A 22,725-nucleotide genomic window follows, 5' to 3' on the forward strand; every position below is an offset into this window, starting at 1 on the left:
TTATCTTTTTCTTTTCTTGACTTCTGTTGAATTAATCATTTTTCATGATTCTGTTTTATCTCTTGGCTTATTAGATGCATGTATTTTTAGTTGTTGCTCCATCTAGGTCATGGTTTTTCAAGCTGGGCACTTTCGATATTTTGGGCAAAAATCTCTTTGTTGTTGGGAAGATGCCTCTTATATACATCGTAAGATTCATTCTTGGCTTCAACCAGGTGGATGAGAGTAGCAGCCACATCCCACTGTCAGTTCTGACAACCAAAAAATGTCTCCATAGTTTGCTAAAAGTTCTCGTGTGTGTGTGTGTGTGTGTGTGTGTGTGTGTGTGTGTGTGTGTGTGGTGTTGGTGGTGAAGGTGGTAGTGGTAGAGGAGGAAGAGGAGGAGTATTCTCCTTGATTGAGAACCAGTATTCTGGGTTTAAAAGATACATCTTTAAATTATCCACATTCTTTCTTTAATAATATTATGCCACTTAATATATCACCTTATGACAGAGCTGGTGATATAGCTCAGTTGGTAGGTGCTTGCCTTGGATGCACAAGGCCTGGGTTCAATCCCCAGTACCGTAAAACAAAACAAACCACATGACAGTGTAATTCAATTTTAAATCCCCCATTTTAATGATGTGTCACACATTTTATTTCTCTGTATCTTTTTAACTCCATAGTTCATTACTATTTTGCTTAGTTTACAAATAACCTAAAGTGAACAAAATAAAAAAATAATTCTTTATATTTACCTTCTCTTTTCAGTGCTCCTCATTTATTTTTTGCAGATGCAAATATATACTTGATATTTATGTTCCTGCGTAAGGAACTTCCTTTAGAATTTCTAGTTTCTGCAGGTCTGCCTTTTCTACAGATTTTTAAACATATTATTTTTAGTTATTTTAAAATCTGTGATCATTTCAACAACTGAATCATTTCGGGATTCTATTGATTGCTTTCTCTTTTGGCAGAGGGTTGTTTTTTCTTGTTATTTTGTGCATGCCTCATAATTTTTGATTTACTGCTTGTGGTCCTGTACAGAGGACTCTTCTGCTGCTTCTGTCAGGCTATGTGTGTTGGAGGTCGAGTCAGGTGTATCAGGGGCTGAGCTGAGTTTGTGGGTTTTATCATCATTACACAGGACCATAGGACTCAAATTTCTCCAGTTGGTTGTCATTCCCTTGTGGTACTAGAGGATATTTTTCTATGTTTTGTACCACAGAGGGACTTGACTTTGTGCTGTCATTGTTCTCCCAGTGATACGCTGTTGCTTGGGGCAGGGTGATAGTCATTTTGGTTCTGGGCATTGGTGTTTGGCCTTTTTCAGCATTCATGCCCTCTCTTCCTTGTGGCAGTCAGTCTCTGCTATGTACTTGTGGTGGGTTGTGGACAGAAATATCCTTCCCCTCTCCTATCCATGATAGGTATTTCCTTGGGATTGGTACAGGATCCTTTACCCAATTCCTTTTCCTCTTCCCCTCCCTTTTGCCAAGTCTCATTGCTGAGTGTTTTTCTATACTCCTTTTCCTCCCTTCCCCAGAAGCAGAGGCATTTTGCTCCTGTTATTTCTGAAGCAGTGGATTTTGTCTGGAGCTTGAGGTGAGAGTTTTCTGATTTTTCCCTACTTACTTGAGGGGCCTTTTTATTTCGGCCTAACCTAGGTTCCTCCTGTGCAATTGCCCTAAAGATGCAGGACTAGGACTCTCACTTCCTGTCCTACTTCTAATCTCTTGTGTGAGCACTCAGTTGAGGCAAGCGGAGGATCTTCCAATTGAGTGGAAATTTCCTTGTGCCTGGGGTCCTTAGCTATTCCAAACGGACACACTAGTTTACACTTGATCTTTAAGAATTTGTTGAAGTTGGTAACCAATTTCTTCTTGTACATGTCAGCCACTACTTTTTCTGTGACTTGCCTAAAGTGAAAGTTTGTGTGTACTGTCTTTTCCTTGGAGGAGCTTATCTTTCCAAGGAGAGGAATAACATTCACTTGGAATTTTATAAGATTTCTTTGGTAAGAATTATCTTTACTTGGTTACCTTATAACCTCTATTTTTTGTTAGACCAAAAGAAGTTTTGACTTTTATGTGAGTGTGTGTGTACACTCACTCACACACACACACACACACACACACACACATCCTTTTCTTTTTTCTTCCTTGTTAGAGTGGGAATAATATTCTTTTTTTTTTATTTAAACAATGATCTTTATTTATTTATTTTTTTTAGAGAGAGAGAGAGAGAGAATTTTAATATTTTTTATTTTAGTTATCGGCAGACACATCTTTGTTGGTATGTGGTGCTGAGGATGGAACCCGGGCTGCACACATGCCAGGCGAGCGCGCTACTGCTTGAGCCACATCCCCAGCCCTTATTCATTTATTTTTTAATGTGGTGCTGAGGATTAAACTCGGGGCCTCACATGTGCAAGGCAAGCACTCTACCACTGAGCCACAACTCCAGCCCATGAAACCTTTTTTGATTCTACTAAGTAGAATGGAACATTTCTATACTTGTGTCTCATGTTCAATGTGTTATGTTTTGTGGGACCTTTTCAAATTGACACTCAGTGAAGCTGGGCAGTTTTTAGATTTTGAGGCCCATCACCCTGAGAACTGTCCTTCTATTTTTAGAGTTTTACAACTGGAGAGTTGATAGGTTTTAAGTAGAATCATAGATTAAGCTTGAAATAAAAAATACATTAACGTTGTCAATAGCCATCCTACCATGCAGTAGAACACTAGAACTTCATTCTTCTAATTATAACTTAGCACCTATTGATCAATCTCTTCATATCCCTCCCTCTCCTCTATTTTCCCCAGCTTCTGGAAACCACAATTTTATTCCTAACTTCTATGAGATCAACCTTTTTATATTCCACATATAAATAAGATCATGCTTATTGTAATTAATATAATGATGTTCATATATCTACCACATTACCTTTATTCATTCATCAGTTGTTTCCATTGGCTGCAGTAAACATGGGAGTGCAGATATTTCTTTGATATACTGATTGCATTTTCTTTGGATATATACCCAGAAGTAGGATTGTTGAATCACATGGTAGTTCTGTTTTTAATGTTTTTGAGGAAGCTGAATACTGTTTCCTATAGTGGTTATGCTAATTTACATCCCTCTGACCACTGTCAGTGTGTAAATGTTCCTGGTTTTTCTGCATGATTGCCAGCACTTATCTTTTCTCTTTTTGATAATAGCTATTCTTTTTTTAATACATATTTTTTAGTTGTAGTTGGGCACAATACTTTTTATTTTATTTATTTATTTTTATGTGGTGCTGAGGATTGAACCCAGGGCCTCATGCGTGCTAGGCAAGGGCTCTTGCGCTGAACCACAACCCCAGCCTCCCAGCCCCCCCCCATAATAGCTATTTTTATTGAAGTGAAATGATAGCACATTATGGTTTTGCATTTCCCTCTTATTAGATATGTTGAACATTTTCTCATAGAGTTGGGTGTTTGCATCTCTTCTTTTGAGGAATGTCTATTTAGGTCTGTTGCCTTTTTTAAAATTAGGTTGTTTTGCTTTGCTTTGTAATTGAGCTTTTTGAGTTCTGGGTATTAACCTCTTGTCGGATATTAACCTTTTATATGTTAGAGTGGCAAATATTTTCTCCTATTTTTTGTGTTTTCTCTTCACTCTTTTTGTTTCCTTTGCTGAGAAGAAGCTTTTAAATTTGATGTAATCCCATTTGTCTATTAATAATAAAATAAAAAATTTGTGAAATCACACCATAGGTCTCTGTGCTGTTTGGTTTATATATTTGTTACTCTTGAACTAAATTATTTTCAGAAACAAGATAATTCATAGAATATAATTTTAGAAAATGAGATTATTTATACAAACTGGCATATATTTATACAGTGAAATATAGAACTATAAAACAATGAAGAAACATACCCTGACATGGAAAATTATCTAGGATAACTGGGTAAAAAAAAAATAGTAATGTAGAAAAACTGTTTAAAAAGGCAGGAAGAATAAGACTATGTTTTCACTTAAGTATATTTGCATAAAAAATTGCTAAAAGGATATACATACAAGAAACTAAAGTGGTAATCTACAGTAAGCAGGGGCAAAGTGGGTTACTTGTGAAGGCAATGAGACTTCTCAGATATATGTTCCTTTTTATATCATCTTGATTTTTGAATCAGGAATTTATGTATTCAAAAAAATTAAAAAGAATAAACATTACTATATGGACACTGAAAGATAACAGGAAAATTTGTACAATATTTCAGAACTGATTAAAAAATGATGGCCTTTGAAATAAAAACTATGTGTGTGAGATTCCTTTATTTTACATGAGCCAGAATTTGCTAGCAAGAATACATAGAAAATTGCAAAAGACAAGGTTTTTATGAATCTGGCTTCAAATAAAGAAATAAATAAAGGGTCAGCTTTTAAAAGTAATTAGAATAGATACTGAGGCCACTTCTTCTGGGGTGACTTCAGCAGCTCTGATGAGTAAGATTCATAGTTACGAGCTCCTTGATATACTCCAATTTGCTACATACCTTCTTTGGGGATCTAAATTTTTTTCTTCCTTCCTTCCTTCCTTCCTTCCTTCCAAGCCAGTCTCTATCTCTTGTCAACTTTATTTGTCTATTAATATTTTTAGTTTTTAATTAGCATTTTTGTCACCTGTAGTAATGATAAGACTAGAAATTGGCATTTCTTAATTAACTCAAGCATCTATGTGATACTCTTTGTATGTTTGCAGGGAACAGTGATGTGTCACAGTATCTAAAATCTGTAATGATTTCAGTGGCCTAAATGTGTCTTCTTTTTCTTAATGTAGATCTATCCATGCTAATGGAAATGTAACTGGAACTGACTCTGATGATAAAATCAAGGACCATCAGACAAGATCATGCACTAGGAAACTTTGCTTCCAAATGAAGGCACCAACATTTAGAATTTCTGCTTATTCTAAGGTATTTGAGGTACAATTTTAATTTTATTTGACTCCTTGCCAGTCATTTTATAATGTTGTTTTCTGTATATTGTTTTTGCAAGTTTAAAAGTTCTTGTATGTTAGAGTGGCTAGCTAGAGAAGAGTTCATCTCTTCCCATGCCCTGCCTGCAAAGGAGAAAACATCCAGATTTTATTTATTTTTATTTTTTATTTTTTGTACCAGAGATTGAACTCGGAGACACTCAACCACTGAGCCACATCCCCAGCCCTATTTTGTGATTTATTTAGAGACAGGGTCTCACTGAGTTGCTTAGTGCCTCTCCATTGCTGAGGCTGGCTTTGAACTCAGATTCCTCCTGCCTTAGCCTCCTGAGCCACTGGGATTATAGGCATGCACTACCGCACCTGGCCAAACATCCAGATTTTAAAGATCGAAATTCCTTATTATTAGGAAGTATGTCAGTTATAAGAAATGTATTGAGTAAAGATTAAGACTCAGTAAATTACACTGGAAAAATCGTAATTAACAAATCTCAATTTAATACTTATTTTATTCATGTTATGACCCTGAGATAAGCAGCAGAATTCAGCATTTTGACATTCTGCCTATATATTATTAGGGACCTTAGTTTAACCTTTAGTTTTAGTGTCATTCATTCATTTTTTTTTTTTAATGTGGTGCTGAGGATTGAACCCAGTGCCTCACAGGTGCTAGCAGGCGCTCTACACTGAGTCACAACACCTGTCCTGTCTTTTAGTTTTGTTTGATACATTTCTCCCTTTTTTCCCCTAAACATTCATTGTTAGGGTTTTCCATTCACCAAGAAGTGTCCCTGTTAATTCCCATAAGCTATCCCTATAGAACCTTTGGGATCTGATGGATTAATTTCACTTGGACCAGAAAAGCAAGATACATAAACAGTTAAGTGACTTTTCCAAAAAGGGGTGGATCTCTACTTTAAACACTACATAAAACATCTGGAAACAAAAAGAAAATGTAGTGTCAACATAAAATAAAATAATTCTCTTATTTTTCTGACACATAAATTCCAAACAGGGTAGTTGAGGTATTTTACTTAAAAGCAAAATCATTTTTGTTTTCACTGTATTTTTCCACATGGGTAAAACGGATGGAAAATAGATTGGGGGCAGGTCAAAGTTGGTTGGTTTCTCTGTATATGTTTAGAGAGTTTTGTAAGTTCATATCTCATTAGACATTTTGTTCTGTTTTGAGAGGAAAATATCTAAAGCAATAAATTCCCAATTAATAGGAGTTCATGTAATGTAAATCCTAAGGACTGCCTTAGTTAAAATAAGTGGATCGCCTCCTAGAAGGTGATGGTGCATTTTTTTTTGATGACTGAACTCAGGGACACTTACCCATTGAGGCACTCCCCCAGCTTTTTTTTTTTTCTTTATTTAGAGACAGATTTTCACTGAGTTGCTAGGTGCCTTGCTATGTTGCTGAGGCTGGCTTTGAATTCACGATCCTCCTGCCTCAGCCGCCTGAGCTGGGATTACCGGCATGTGCCACCAGGATTTGTGTAGAAGAAAGTTATCTTGTATCAGGTAACAAATGAACAGAGCTAGGTTGCTCTGATGACAAGTTTTGAAATTTTCTCTGGCAGCTAGTAGATGTATTGCACTTTTCTAGGTTTTTTTTTTTGTTGTTGTTTTTTTTGGGTGTCATTTTGAAACAAGTAGTAATGATGATTAAAAACAATTTGTCTTATTACCAGAACCAGTTTACTTATTTATTTAAGATATGTCATTCCTTCTTTCTTTCATTTAAGAACATAAATAGAATGCCTAAACTTTGCAAACAATGATTCTAGATTTCTGGAAGGATATAAATTATTTTATAACTTCATTATGAATGAAGTTGAAGACTTCTTTTACTTGGAAAGTTTGCTCTGGAACTAAAGAGACTAAATACACCCATTTGAAAACACTTATGTGTAGTCATAAAAGGAGCACATAAAATCATAAATTCTCTTTCTAAGTAATATAGTTAAACACTATATTCAAGCCTTAAAAAAAGGTAAAGATTAGGAAATAGGGATTCTGACCAATTGAATTTGCTGAATAAATGGTTGTGGTTGTTAACCATTTGTGGTTTTACTTATGAAAGTGTAATGCATCCTAAATTAGGTTACTTAAATTCTTTTTATTTGTTGGTGGGGGGCTACTGGGGATTGAACTCAGGAGCACTTGACCGCTGAGCCACATCCCCAACCCTATTTTGTGTTTTTTTAGAGACAAGGTCTCACTGAGTTGTTTAGTGCCTTGCTTTTATTGAGGCTGGCTTTGAACTCGAAATCCTCATGCCTCAGCCTCCTGAGCTGACTTAAATTCTTAAGGCAGGCATTTTTTTAAAAAATATTTTTTTAGTAGTAGATGGATATAATACCTTTATTTTTTATTTATTTACTTTTATGTGGTGCTGAGGATTGAGCCCAGTGCCGCACACGTGTAAGGCAAGCACTATGCCACAGACATTTTTAATTGATCAATTTCTTATTCTCCTTATTCTTTTCTAAGCTTTTACCGAGTGATATCCCCATACATATATGTTGCTTTCCTTTTTTAAAATTAAGAAAATTGAAAATGTCACAATTTGTACTTGGAAAACTTTACGAAATACATTTGTACAATATATTTTCTTGAGATGAGTTTAGATTTTGAGATTATTTATTTAAGATATAAGGAATTTTCTCTTCAGGGTTCTGTAGTTTTCATTGTATAAATCTTTCACCTCTTTTGTTAGGTTGATTCCCAAGTATTTTATTTTTTTTGAGGATATTGTGAATGGGGTGTTTTTCCTCATTTCCGTTTCAGAAGATTTGTCGCTGATATACAGAAATGCCTTTGATTTATGCATGTTGATTTTATATCCTGCCACTTTGCTGAATTCATTTATTAGTTCTAGTAGTTTCTTTGTAGACCCTTTGGGTCTTATAGGTATAGAATCATATTGTCCGCAAATAGTGATAATTTAAGTTCTTCTTTTCCTATTTTTATGCCTTTAATTTCTTTCATCTAATTGCTCTGGCCAGTGTTTGGAGAACTATATTGAATAGAAGTGGTGATAGAGGGCATCCCTGTCTTGTTCCAGATTTTAGAGGGAATGCCTTCAATTTTTCTCCATTCAAAATGATGCTAGCCTGAGGCTTAGCATAGATAGCTTTTACATTGTTAAGGTAAGTTCCTGTTATCCCTAGTTTTTCTAATGTTTTGAACATAAAGGGATGCTGTACTTTGTTGAATGCTTTTTCTGCATCTATCGAGATGATCATATGGTTCTTATCTTTAAGTCTGTTGATGTGGTGAATAACATTTATTGATTTTTGTATATTGAACCATCCTTGTATCCCAGGGATGAATCCTACTTGATCATGATGCACAATTTTTTTGATGTGTTTTTGTATCCGATTTGCCAGAATTTTATTGAGGATTTTTGCATCTAGGTTCATTAGAGATATTGGTCTGTAGTTTTCTAAAGAGAGAAATAGAAGAAGATCTTAGAAGATGGAAAAATATACCCTGTTCATGGATAGGCAGAACTAACATCATCAAAATGGCGATATTACCAAAAGTTCTCTATAGGTTTAATGCAATGCCAATCAAAATCCCAATGGCATTTCTTGTAGAAATAGATAAAGCAATCATGAAATTCATATGGAAAAATAAAAGACCCAGAATAGCAAAAGCAATTCTAAGCAGGAAGTGTGAATCAGGTGGCATAGCGATACCAGATTTCAAACTGTACTACAGAGCAATAGTAACAAAAACAGCATGGTACTGGTACCAAAACAGGAGGGTGGACCAATGGTACAGGATAGAGGACACAGAGACTAATCCACAAAGTTACAACTATCTTATATTTGATAGAGGGGCTAAAATAAAAGCATCCAATGGAGGAAGGATAGCATCTTCAACAAATGGTGCTGGGAAAACTGGAAATCCATATGCAACAAAATGAAACTGAATCCCCTTCTCTCGCCATGCACAAAAGTTAACTCAAAATGGATCAAGGAGCTTGATATCAAATCAGAGACTCTGCGTCTGACAGAAGAAAAAGTTGGCTCCGATCTACATATTGTGGGGTCGGGCTCCAAATTCCTTAATAGGACACCCATAGCACAAGAGTTAATAACAAGAATCAACAAATGGGACTTACTTAAACTAAAAAGTTTTTTCTCAGCAAGAGAAACAATAAGAGAGGTAAATAGGGAGCCTACATCCTGGGAACAAATCTTTACTCCTCACACTTCAGATAGAGCCCTAATATCCAGAGTATACAAAGAACTCAAAAAATTAAACAATAAGATAACAAATAACCCAATCAACAAATGGGCCAAGGACCTGAACAGACACTTCTCAGAGGAGGACATACAGTCAGTCAACAAGTACATGAAAAAATGCTCACCATCTCTAGCAGTCAGAGAAATGCAAATCAGAATCACCCTAAGATACCATCTCACTCCAGTAAGATTGGCAGCCACTATGAAGTCAAACAACAACAAGTGCTGGAGAGGATGCGGGGGAAAAGGGTACACTTGTACATTGCTGGTGGGACTGCAAATTGGTGTGGCCAATTTGGAAAGCAGTATGGAGATTCCTGGGAAAGCTGGGAATGGAACCACCATTTGACCCAGCTATTGCCCTTCTCGGACTATTCCCTGAAGACCTTAAAAGAGCGTACTACAGGGATACTGCTACATCGATGTTCATAGCAGCACAATTCACAATAGCTAGACTGTGGAACCAACCTAGATGCCCTTCAATAGTTGAATAGATTAAAAAAATGTGGCATTTATACACAATGGAGTATTACTCTGCACTAAAAAATGACAAAATCATGGAATTTGCAGGGAAATGAATGGCACTAGAGCAGATTATGCTAAGTGAAGCTAGCCAATCCCTAAAAAACAAATGCCAAATGTCATCTTTGATATAAGGAGAGCAACTAAGAACAGAATAGGGAGGAAGAGCATGAGAAGAAGATCACTATTAAACAGGGTGGAGAGGGGGGAGGGAAAGAGAGAGAGAAGGGAAATTACATGGTAAAGGAAGGAGACCCTCATTGTTATACAAAATTACATAAAAGAGGAAGTGAGGGGAAAGGGGGGAAAACAAGAGAGAGAAATGAATTATAGTAGATGGGGTAGAGAGAGAAGACGGGAAGGGAAGGGAGGGGGAGATAGTAGAGGATAGGAAGGGCAGCAGAATACAAAAGGCACTAGTATGGCAATATGTAAAAATGTAGATGTGGAACTCGTGTGAATCTGCAATATGTATACGGGGTAAAAATGGAAGTTCATAATCTGCTTGAATCAAATGTATGAAATATGATGTGTCAAGAGCTTTGTAATGTTTTGAACAACTTATAATAAAAATAAATAAATAAATAAAGTAAAAATAAATTTAAAAAAAGATATAAGGAATTTTGTTGTTTTTGGAGGATTAGAATAAAACAAATCAGTATTTGAGAGGATGAGTTAATGCCCTAGAATACGTGAAAGTTTCTTTATCATGTATTATAGTTCATGTTAAGTTGTCAGGCTTTAAAAATATTTTGTGTGGATTTGATAAAATATTTGAACACAAATTTCAGCACGTTTTATTTAGGAAATGGGTATCCCTTTGCTATAGTTTTCTTTGTGATATGATGGAAAGAGTGCAAGCTTTACTTCTACTTAGTGCTATCTTGAGAGAATTGAATTTGTATTTCTTAGTTTTTTCTTTTATAATAACTAGTGTTTAGCATTATGATGAAAAATGAAACAGTGATATAAAACAATACACATTAATGCTTTTTGGTGTGCAATTCTTGAATGTTATGGCTAAAGTCAGAGGAGAACATAGTAACGAAGTATCATTCAGAGGTTTCCTTCTCAGCAAAAACAGGTCAGCTCACACTGCTACTGAGAAGCTTGTAAAACCAGTTTCAAAGTTAATGACAAATATTATGCTTGGAGAGAAAGTAAAAAGAGCTTTTGGCAAAAATCCCTTATCAAAGGCATACCATCTGGAAAAGCAATTGTCATGCGTATGCTAGTGGATATTTTGTTTTTCAGCTGAAGTAAAGCACTGATGTACTGAGAACATACCAGCACTCCATGTAGGTTGTGTTATTGTTTATCACTGAAAAATCACTATAGCATATATGTTTTTTGTTTTTATATTGTTTTCTAGTTGGTGGTTGGTTATTTTTTATTTTTTCTGAACAATTATAGCTTGGCAGAGTCTCATTCGTTCCTTCTGATCAAAGCACCAACAGTTTGAGGTGTACAGGCTTTTTTTGACACCAGGCTATCAATTCATATCCTACTTTTTTTTTTCAGAGAGAAGAAATGCCATTCAGTAGTCTGACTTTTGATCATGATTTAGTATTGGAGAAAAGAGTAAAAATTGTGAATATAAGTGATTTTGGGCTGCATAACCCACATCTTTTCAGAGTTTTGTGAAGAAATGATTAGCAACGATAGTGTTCTGCTTTTCCATAGTAATGTGTGTTAGCTGTGTAGGGGAAGTGTTTGCATTGTTGGTTAGTTGGTATTTTTGTAAAACAATAAATATTTATTACTATTAATGTCATTTATATTATTTCAAGGGGCATAACAATATTTTAAGTAGTCTGAACTTTTCATTTCAAGTCACAGTATCATGAGTTTTAGTTTAGGATGAGATATGAGGAATTTGCAAAAGTCTGATTTATGGTATAAAATAGTTCAATCTAAGAATTTAGTCATTTGCCCACACTTCATAATTTTATTAAGTTATCACAGAAAAATGATTTTTTGTGCATATTTAAAAATTATATCCAAATTTTTGCTGGGCATGGTCCTGTACACCTGTAACTCAGCAGCTTGGGAGGCTGAGGCGGGAGGATCACAAGTTCAAAGCCAGCCTCAGCAAAAGGGAGGCACTAAGCAACTCAGTAATGGGACCCTGACTGTAAATAAAACACAAAATAGGGCTAGGGATGTGGCTTAGTGGTTTAGTACCCCTGTGTTCAATCCCCAATACCTCCACCCCCCCAAAAAAAATCAAAATTTTGAAATGTAACACAAATAAATATTTTCAGGAACCAAAAAGCAAGCAGAGAGTAGATTAGGAATCTTCACCCCCCTCCCCAAGTCTCTCAAGTTAAAGAATTTAACTTTCAGTTTTGAGTAGGATATGCGTTTCCCCTCCCACTCCCCACTTTCAATGGAATGCTGAAAGAAGACTTCAGAGAGAAATCTTGTTATAATTTCTGGATTCATGTTTCATCATAACATGTAGACTACAAAGTTTTAATTTATATTTTGGAATTTAAAATTTAATAGAAATAAAGAATAAGAAAGAAACCAGCTGAATATGAAGATTGGTTTATGGTTTGATCTGATTCCAAACCTGGGGACTTATAGATCTTTCAGTAAAGTTATCAAATAGTAATAGGGCTGTGGCATGACTCAGATGCATGATTGGATGGCTCTGAGTGGCCAAAGATGAGACAACTTGAGTATCACTAAACATAACTATAATATAATGAATCACATCACAATACTTTATTAATTTTTTGGTACTAGGGATTGAACCCAAGGTATTTTACCACTGTGCTGCATCCCCAGTCCTGTTTACTTTTTATTTTGAGACAGATGTCACTAAGTTGCTGAGGGTTTTGCTCAGTTACTAGGGCTGGTCTCAAACTTTGCAGTTCTCCTGATTTATCCTCCTGAGTTGCTGGGATTACAGCACCATGGCCAGCTCATATTTGATACTTTTTTTTTTTTTGGTACAGGGGATTAAACTCAGGGCCACATCACCACTGAGCTATATCCCCAGCCCTTTATTTATTTATTTATTTATTTTAGACAGGGGCTTGCTGAGTTTCTTGAGGCCTTACTAGGTTGCTGAGGCTGGCCTCAATCTTGCAATTCTCCTGCCTCAGCCTCCTGAATTGCTGGGATTATGGTCTTGCACCATTGAGCCTGGCTTTGTAATGACAATATTTATTTTTTAAAACTCATTGGCTTACTTTAGAGTATGTTTGGGAACCAGCTGTACTTCAAGGTAGCCAAATAATGGAGGAAAGAAAGTTTTTTTTTTTTTTAATTTCTTAGAAACATTCTAGTTAATAAATGAAGAAGAAATGATAGAGTAGATCATCATCACTTTGTAACGAATTTCTGGACCTGTGCAATGGTCATTTAGTGGCTGCTAGCATTACAGGATGACAAATATCCAGACATTAGATTTCCTTTGGTGAAAGTTCAAACACTGCCCATTAAGTAGCCTTGAAAAAAAACTGAACTTGAATCTGACCCAAATTTTAGTAAGCATTTCTGACATAAACAGGGATATTTTAACCCTGACTGGATATTTGATGTTAAAGAATTAAGTATGTTGGGTATAATGAATATTAATGGATGCAAGTAAATGCCTCAAGTCTACTTAATTATTATCTGGAATACAAGGGAGGATTAAAGAAGATTGGCTATGAAGTTGTTGATCATTGTTTAAGTTAGACACTTCTGAATTTGATATTGTGGGTGTTAGATGAGAAGAGGGATAGTTCTTCATAATTTTCTCTAAGCTTCCTGGGAAAATTCCATAAGAAAAAGTTCCAAATATTTACATTTTTCTCTTGGTTGGCTCATAAGAATACTCTAAATAAATACATCTATTTAATAATCTGCTGAATTCTTATTTTTAATAAGTTCTTGAGTCTGTTGAGTGTAGAAAAACATTGCCCAGAACAGACAATTTTACTATATAGTGCTTATAGTTTACCACGTGCTATTCTAAGTACTTTATACATTTTAACTCATTAGATCCTCATAAGAACTCTGATGGAGTAGATATTAACTTGCCAAAAGTTACTTAGCTGGTATGTGATAGAGCTGGGACTGGTATCCAGGCTTTCTGACCCCTACAGTCTATGCTTTGCTAGTTTTTTTTTTATCTCTTTTTACAACTTTTTATTTATCTTTAATTTTCTGTGGTGCTGTGCATTGAACCTATGGGTACACTGAGCTATGTCATTAGCTCCTTTTTATTTTGAGACATGAGCTTGCAGTCCTCCTGCCTCAACCTCCCGAATTGCTGGGGATACGGGCATGCACCACTGTGCTTGACAATAACTTTTATTTATAATCCCTATCTTCTAATCCTTATACCTTTTATTATTTTGCTTGTCTTGTTTGCTGGCCAAGGAGTTAAAATTTTTTATATGTAAAATCTTTACTTTTAGATGTTGATGACATTGATACCATATGTTGGCACCATGCAGAAAATGTCTATCTGTATATACATATATATATGAATCCTTAAAGGCATATCAAACATATGAAAAATTAGCATTGCAAAAATTATTTTATATGTTATATAACCTTACTGTGCCATTTTCAGTGTGTGTTTTATTTAAATATCGACACATTCATTTTAATTCTTATCAAGTTAGAGCTATTTTCTTCTTTTACATATCTAAAACTTAGAAAGACTGATTAACTATACTGTGGCCACATAGCTAAAAATACTGTTGCAGAGACTCAGTCAGTCTTACCTGACTTTACAACTTAATGCTGTCCTTTTTTTTACTGCACTCGAAGGTTATAGTCTCTTAATTATCCCTCAACAAAATATGTGAAGAATGCTGGTGGAAGCATATTAGGAAGTGCAGTTTGTGACCCAGTTCACTTAAAACAAGAGGCAGTTTTCTTTCATGTTGTATGTTGGGGCTAAAACAAATTACCCTACTTTGAGACAGTATCATTTTTCTCAACAACTGTTAGAATTTTATCTTTCTACCTCCCTATGCTCCAGTATAATAAATGAGTTAGATGGGAAAGATGAACCCATTTGGAGACAAGCATACAAACCTATTTCTGACATTATCTCCCAAGAACAAATGATTTCACTTTGCTTTACATTGTTAAAATGAACACATAAAAATAATGTGTATGATCTTAAATATCTATCTTGATGGTTAAATCTCAGAAATGAATGAGTGGTAAAATACTATGAAAGCAAAACCTCTGAAAAACTGCCAGGGAATGCCTAGGTGTGGAAGTGATTATAAAGCCACACACAGGTCTGGGATATTTGGGTGTACTTTGGCTCCAGGGAGGCATATACTTTCAGACCTCCAAATGACTGCCATGTGGATAAGAAAATAGCATGTGTCATGTCATCCCACAAATCAAGGAATCCAATTTTTTAAAAAATATATATTTTTTTAGTTATACATGCACATAATATCTTTATTTTGTTTATTTATTTTTAGGTGGTTCTGAGAATTGAACCCAGGGTCTCACACATGCAAGGCAAGTGCTCTAACGCTGAGCCACAACCTTTAAAAAAAAAATTTTTTTTTAGTTGAAGTTGGACACAACACCTTTATTTTATTTTTATGTGGTGCTGAGTCTCAAAACCAGCGTCCCACTTGTGCTAGGTGAGCATTCTACTGCTGAGCCACAACCCCAGTTCAAGGAATCTGATTTTTTTAAAAAATATTTTTTAAGTTGTTGATAGACCTTTATTTGTTTATTTATTTATTTATTTGTGGTGCTGAGAATCGAACCCAATATGTCACCCATGCCAGGCAAGTGCGCTACCGCTGAGCCACATCCCCAGCCCAAGGAATCCGATTTTAAGACCATTTTTACTTGTAGTTTAGATTTTGGAAATGGTTTAATTGTATCCCCTAATACTTAGGGAATCAGAGTTGAGTTTACTCTCTTTACAAATACAAGGTATGCACTAAGAATTATTATAGCCAGAAACCAAAGAATAAACTCTAACAGCAACTATTTTTTAAAAATTATTATTATATTTCCCTGCTGATCTGTAAAGCAGCCTTTTCATGGCTCATTTTACTTTCAATTACTTGTTGATTTTATTAGTCCTATTTGGTGAATCTCTTTGAGTCTTAGATAAAATTACTCCTTCCTTTCCTTAACCCCCATATCTGTTATGTAATTACCTCCTACTTGACTTTATATAGGCCACTTGAGATAAAATTAGGCAATGCCTTTTAGAACCCTGTTTAGCACATAATACTTATATAGTAAATATACCTTTTGGCTTTTTAAAAATACTACTTCATTCTTTTGTTTTAAAATTGATTTTTATTCTTCAACTTTTAAATGGGGAGGAGAGAATATGGCTTAGTTACTTCAGTAAGTCCTAGGCCTGGGACAGGTAGGAAAAACTGTTGATAATGTGTTATGGTAGTTTAATGAGTAATCTCTGTGTTCTCTGTAGAGAGGTTTTTTTAAACAGTAGTTTCTGAGTTTGAGATTGAATTGGTTCCCAATAGTACTTGGCTATGAGGAGATGGGACATAAATACTATAGAGAAGAATGTTGTATTACTAGAGTCCATGGGTTTTTGATTTTCTCTAGCTGACTGCAGAGGGCATGATGATGTAGTGAGATAGCAAAGTAGGAGGCCCATGGACTCTAGTAAGAAAGAAAATTTGATTTTATCCCTGAGAGAATTAGTTATAGCTGTACACAATCTATGGAAGGTTTTCATAGCTAGTTAAAAAATGTAATATTTTTCTCTTTCACCATCCTCAACCCTCCACAGCAGCTTCACCTGTTCTTTTGTATAGCAGAAAACTGAAGCAACCTTTTAATATATCCTTTAGTGGTATTTTTGAAGATGATATGAGAGTGTTTGGAAACTGAAGATTGTAGAGGCACAAAAGATTGTTTCATTTTCCAAAGGACAGTTATAATTATTGAGTGATGGCATAGCTATTGAAGTTATAAAACCAAGGAAGAAGGAGAAATGGAGGGAAAGTGGAAATACTGGGGTCAAAATTATATTGTTATATCATGTGTATACATAAATATGTAACAATGAATCCCAGCATTGTGTGTATAATTTTTTATATTTGTAATAAAATTTTATTGAGTAACTGCATAATAAGTATTACAAATGATAAGAGAGATTTTAATTTAGTACATAATTAGGAAACTACTGACTCTGCAATTCTAGGGCTGGGGACCAATAATCTGATCTAACAACTTTTTTTTTTTTGACATTGCTGTTTTTCTTTTCTTTTTTAAAAATATTTTTAAAAATTTATTCTGATTTGTTATACATGATGGCAGAATGCAATTCATTTCACATTACACATATAGAACACAATTTTTCAAGACACTGATTATACATAGAATATTTTTACACCATTTGTGTCTTATACATGAATACTTAGGATAATGATGTCTAACTCCTTCTTCCATCATTTCTATCCCATTGCCCCCTCCTTTCCCCTCCTTCCCCTTTACCCTATCTAAAGTTCCTCCATTCCTCCCAGGCTCCCCCACCGATTGCCATTATGCATCTGTGTTCTCATATCTAAGAGAATATTCAGCTTTTGGGTTTTGGGGATTGGCTTGCTTCACTTTGCATTACATTCTCCAGCTTCATCCATTTACCTACAGATGCCATGATTTTATTCTCTTTTAATGCTGAGTAATGTTCCATTGTGTATATATACCAAGGTTGCCATATCCATTCCTCTACTGAAAGGCATCTATGTTGGTTCCATGATTTAGCTGTTGTGAATTGTGCTGCTATAAACATTGATATGGCTGTGTCCCTGTAGTATGCTGTTTTTAAGTCCTTTGGGTATAGACTGAGGAGAGGGATAGCCGGGTCAAATGGTGGTTCCATTCCCAGTTTTCCAATGAATCTCCATACTGCTTTCCATATTGGCTGCACCAATTTGCAGTCTCACCAGCAGTATATGAGTGTGCCTTTACCCCCACATCCTCGCCAACACTTACTGTTGTTTGTATTCTTAATAGCTGCCATTCTGACTGGAGTGACATAAAATCTTAGTTTTGATTTGCATGTCTCTAATTGCTAGAGATGTTGAACATGTTTTCATGTTTGTTGATTGATTGTATATCCTCTTCTGAGAATTGTCTGTTCAATACCTTGGCCCATTTATTGATTGGGTTATTAGTTTTTTTGTTGTTAAGGTTTTTGAGGTTAGTGCTCTATCTGATGTGCTTGTGGTAAAGATTTGCTCCCATTCTGTAGGCTCTCTTTTCACCTCACTCATTGTTTCTTTTGCTGAGAAGAAGCTTTTAGTTTGAATCCATCCCATTTATTGATTATTGATTTTAATTCTTGCACTACAGGAGTTTTATTAAGAAAGTTGGGGCCTAAACTGACATGATGGAGATTTGGGCCTACTTTTTCTTCCATTAGGTGTAAGATCTCTGGTTTAATTCTTAGGTCCTTGATCTACTTTGATTTGAGTTTTGTGCATGGTGAGAGATAGAAGTTTAATTTCATTTTGTTACATGTGGATTTCCTGTTTTCCCAGCACCATTTGTTCAAGAGGCTGTCTTTTCTCCTATGTACATTTTTGGTTCCTTTGTCTAATGTTAGATAAGTGAAGTTAGGTGAGTTAGAATCTGTGTCCTCTATTCTGTACCATAGGTCTATAGGTGTATTTTGGTGCCAATTCCATGCTGTTTTAGTTACTATTGCTCTTTAGTATAGTTTTAGGTCTGGAATAGTAATGCCACTAGCTTCATTCTTCTTGTTCTAGGAGATTTCTGATGCAATGTTTTGGGTCTTCTAGGTATAGAATCATATTGTCAGCAAATACTGATAATTTGAGTTCTTTTTTCCCCGATCCGTATCCCTTTATTGTCTTTCATTGTCTGATTGCTCTGGCTAGAGTTTTAAGAACTGTGTTAAACAGAAGTGGTGACAGAGTGCAGCCCTGTCTTCTTCCACTTTTCAGAGGAAACGCTTTCAGTTTTTCTCTATTTAGAATGATGTTGGCCTGGGGCTTAACATGGATAGCCTTTACAATGTTGAGGTATGTTCCTGATATCCCTAGTTTTTCAAGCGTTTTGAACATGAAGGGATATCATATTTTATCAATAATGCTTTCTCAGCATCTATTGAGATGATCATATGATTTTTACCTATGAGTCTGTTGATGTGATGAATTACATTTTTTGATTTTCGTATGTTGAACCAACCTTGCATCCTGGGATGAACCCTACTTGATCACGATGCACTATCTTTTTGATATGTTTTCATCTTTGATTTCTCAGAATTTTATTGAGAATTTTTGCATCTATAATCATTAGAGATATTGGTCTGAAGTTTACTTTCTTTGATGTGTCTTTGTCTGTTTTGGAATCAGGGTGATGTTGGCCTCATAGCATGTGTTTGGAAGTGTTTCCTATTTTTTCTATTTTTTGAAACAGTTTGAGAAGTATTTGTGTTAGTTCTTCTTTAAAGATCTTGTAGAACTCAGTTGTGTATCCATTCAGTCCTGGGCTTTTCTTGGTTAGTAGACTTTTGATGGCATCCTCTATTTCCTTGCTTGAAATTGATCTGTTTAAATTGTGTATATCAATTAGTTTATGCATATCATATGATTTAGTTTATGCATATCATATGCCTCTAGAAATTTGTTGATGTCTTTGATATTTTCTATTTTATTGGAGTACAAATTTTCAGAATAATTTCTAATATCTTCAGTATTTCTGTAGTGTCTGTCATGATATTTCCTTTTTCATCACTGATGGTAGTAATTTGAGCTCTCTCCTTCTCTTTGTTAGTATGGCTAATGGTATATCAATTTCATTTATTTTTTTCAAAGAACCAACTTTTTGTTTTGTCAGTTTTTTTTAGTTGTTTCTTTTGTTTCAATTTCATTGATTTCAGCACTAATTATTTTCTGTCTCCTACTGCTTTTGGGGTTGATTTGTTCTTCTCTTTCTAGGGCTTTGAATTGTAATGTTAGGTCATTTATTTGTTGACTTTTTCTTCTTTGAAGGAATGAACTTCATGCAATGAACTTTCCTCTTAGCACTGCCTTCATAGTGTCCCAGAGATTTCGATATGTTGTATCACTGTTCTCATTTACTTCCAAGAATTTTTTAATCTCCTCCTTGATATCTTTTGCCACCCAATGTTCATTCAATAGCATATTATTTAGTTTCTTGGTGTTGGATTAGCTTTTATTTTTTATTTTATCATTGATTTCTAATTTCATTCCATTGTGGTCTGATAGAATGCAGGATAGTATCTCTACTTTTCTGAATTTACTAAAATTTGCTTTGTGGCATAACATATGGTCTATTTTAGAGAAGGATCCATGTGCTGCTGAAAAGAAAGTATATTCACTCGTTGATGGATAATATACTCTATATATGTCAGTTAAGTCTAAGTTATTGATTGTATTATTGAGTTCTATAGTTTCTTTGTTTAGCTTTTGTTTGCTAGATCTATCTAGTGGTGAAAGAGATGTGTTAAAGTCACCCAGAATTAGTGCGTTGTGATCTATTTGACACTTGAACTTCAGAAGAGTTTGATTGATGAACGTAGATGCTCCATTGTTTGGGGCGTATATATATTTGTAACTGTTATGTCTTGTTGATGTATGGTTCCTTTAATCAGTATGAAATGTCCATCTTTATTCCTTTTGATTGACTTTGGTTTGAAGTCTACTTTATTTGATAAGAGGATGGAAACCCCTGCTTGCTTATGGAGGCCATGTGAATGGTATATTTTATCCCAACCTTTCGCCTTCAGTCTGTGGACGTCTTTTCCTATGAGATGAGTCTCTTGAAAGCAGCATATTGTTGGGTCTTTTAAAAAATCTAATCTACCAGCCTTTGTCTTTTGATTGGTGAGTTTAAGGCATTAATATTTAGGGTTATTATTAAGATATGATTTGTATTACCAGTCATTTTTGTTTATTTTTTGGTATTTAGCTTGACTTGGCTTCTCCGTTGGTTGGCTTTTCTTTTATTGTAGTTCTTCCCTTTGCAGATTTTCATTGTTGTTTTTCATTTCCTCCTCGTGGAATATTTTGCCAAGAATGTTCTGTAATGCAGGCTTTCTTACTGTAAATTCTTTTAGCTTTTGTTTATCATGGAAGATTTTTATTTTATCGTCAAATTTGAACCTTAATTTTGTTGGATATATGATTCTTGGTTGGCATCCATCATCTTTTAGAGATTGGTATATGTTGTTCCAGGATCTCCTAGCTTTGAGAGTCTGGGTTGAAGAATCTGCTGAGATCTGAATTGGTCTTCCCTTATAGGTAATCTGATATTTCTCTCTTGGGGACTTTAAAATTCTGTCCTTATTCTGTATGCCAGGCATTTTCATTATAATATGTCTTGGTGTAGATCTGTTGTAATGCTGTACATTTGGTGTCCTATAGGCCTCTTGTATTTGACTTTCCAATTCATTCTTCATGCTTGGGAAATTTTCTGGTATTATTTCATTGAAGAGATTGTGCATTCCTTTGGTTTGAATCTATGACCCTTCCTCTATCCCAATAAATCTTAAATTTGGTCTTTTGTTGGTATCCCATAATTCTTGGATTTTCTGTTCGTGTTTTCTTACCATCTTCACTGTGAGATCAATTTTATTGTATATTTTGAATATTTTGACCTCATTGTCTGAAGTTATGTCTCCTAAGTGGTCTAGTCTGTTGGTGATGCTATCTATTGAGTTTTTAAATTGGCTTATTGTTTCTTTCATTTCGAGGATTTCTGTTTTTTTTTTTCCAGTATCTATCTCTTTCTTGAAGTAATCTCTTGCAACCTGTTATTTGCTCTCTTATCTCTTTGTTGGTGTGATTGATGGTCGCCTGAATTTGTTCTCTTATCTCTTTGTTAGAGTGATGGATTTTTGCCTGTATCTGCTCACTTAGGTCACTCTTTAATTCCCAAATCATTTTAGTTATGTATATTCTGAACTCCTTCTCTGACATTTCCTCTACTTCACTATCTATGGATATATTGTCGCAGTGTCTTGGTTTGTTTGGGGTACTTTTCTCCCTTGTTTTTTCATGATGTCTTTGTGTCTTCCTCTCTTTCAGTGTAGATTCGAGGTATTATAGCTTCTGCCCTATTGTCTTACACTGTGCATACAGGTTACCAATACCTCAATTTTAAGGGAGAAATCAATATTTTATACTCAATGAACCCATTGTACAACCATGTATCAGTTAGCTTCTATTTTTACATTTACAATTTTGTCACTATAAACAGAAATAAGGAGTTTGGTTATCTTAAACCATATAATCAATAGGTTTGCATAATTCTGATGGTGGAAGGGGGTACTGGGGAATTGGCTGAGATGTTTATGAGATGGGATGTGAGAATATAGATGTATTAGGTTATATGACAAGTGAGAAGGTAATCATAGGAAGTTGGCTGTTAGTAGGAGAAACAAGACAGGCAACCCTATGCAAGACTCCCTGTTACCTCAGCAACAGGATAACTATTAGCACCCCCAGTGAAACCTCTGCTGCGCCCGGCCACAGGGACCTTGGTGACATGTTGCCAGGTCCTTATTGTTGTCTCTTGATAGAAGCGGTGATATCTCAGTTTCATGGTGGTGGCAGCCTCAAGCCTGTGTGTTTCCTGAAGTTGGGCTGTGGAGCCACACTTTGGTGAATAAGGAGCCCCAATGTGGGGTGGCTCTCAGCATGGACGCTGGGTGGCTCTGTCCTGGAACTCCTGGCCACCGTAGTTCTGGGTGGGCAGGCTCTGCCTCCACAACTTCAGGCTGTGGTGGCGTGGGATGGGCGGGTGGGCTCTGCCTCCCCATTGTGTGTAATTATAATGCATCAGTAAAATATGGAAAAAGTAAGAGAGAAAAAAGATTGATTATATTAAATTCTGTTTAAAAGTCAAAAGAAGACAAGTCAGCAAATTAAAATAATGTTTAAAGTGACAAAAGGAAATTGTATAACCAGTTACTTGTTAGTATTAAAGAGGAGGATTTAATTTTAGGGGACCATTGGT

At 35.3% G+C, this 22,725-nt stretch overlaps 1 protein-coding gene across 7 annotated transcripts in view; it reads left to right on the forward strand.

Moving 5' to 3' along the window:
• Nucleotides 1–22,725, forward strand: part of Ncoa1 (nuclear receptor coactivator 1) — a 249,632-nt gene that overhangs the window by 51,201 nt on the left and 175,706 nt on the right. For 5 of the 7 annotated variants that reach the window (XM_026384981.2, XM_026385416.2, XM_026385509.2 and 2 more), the window contains exon 2: nucleotides 4,808–4,943. The gene's annotated coding sequence lies outside the window, so the exon portion shown is untranslated. Of the gene's footprint in view, nucleotides 1–1,528; nucleotides 1,588–4,807; nucleotides 4,953–22,725 lie in introns of all 7 variants that reach the window. The other 2 variants (XM_077791689.1, XM_026385104.2) reach the window with 2 other exon arrangements.

This window comes from Urocitellus parryii, chromosome 12 (assembly GCF_045843805.1).
Source record: "Urocitellus parryii isolate mUroPar1 chromosome 12, mUroPar1.hap1, whole genome shotgun sequence".
NCBI classification, from domain to species: Eukaryota; Metazoa; Chordata; class Mammalia; order Rodentia; family Sciuridae; genus Urocitellus; species Urocitellus parryii.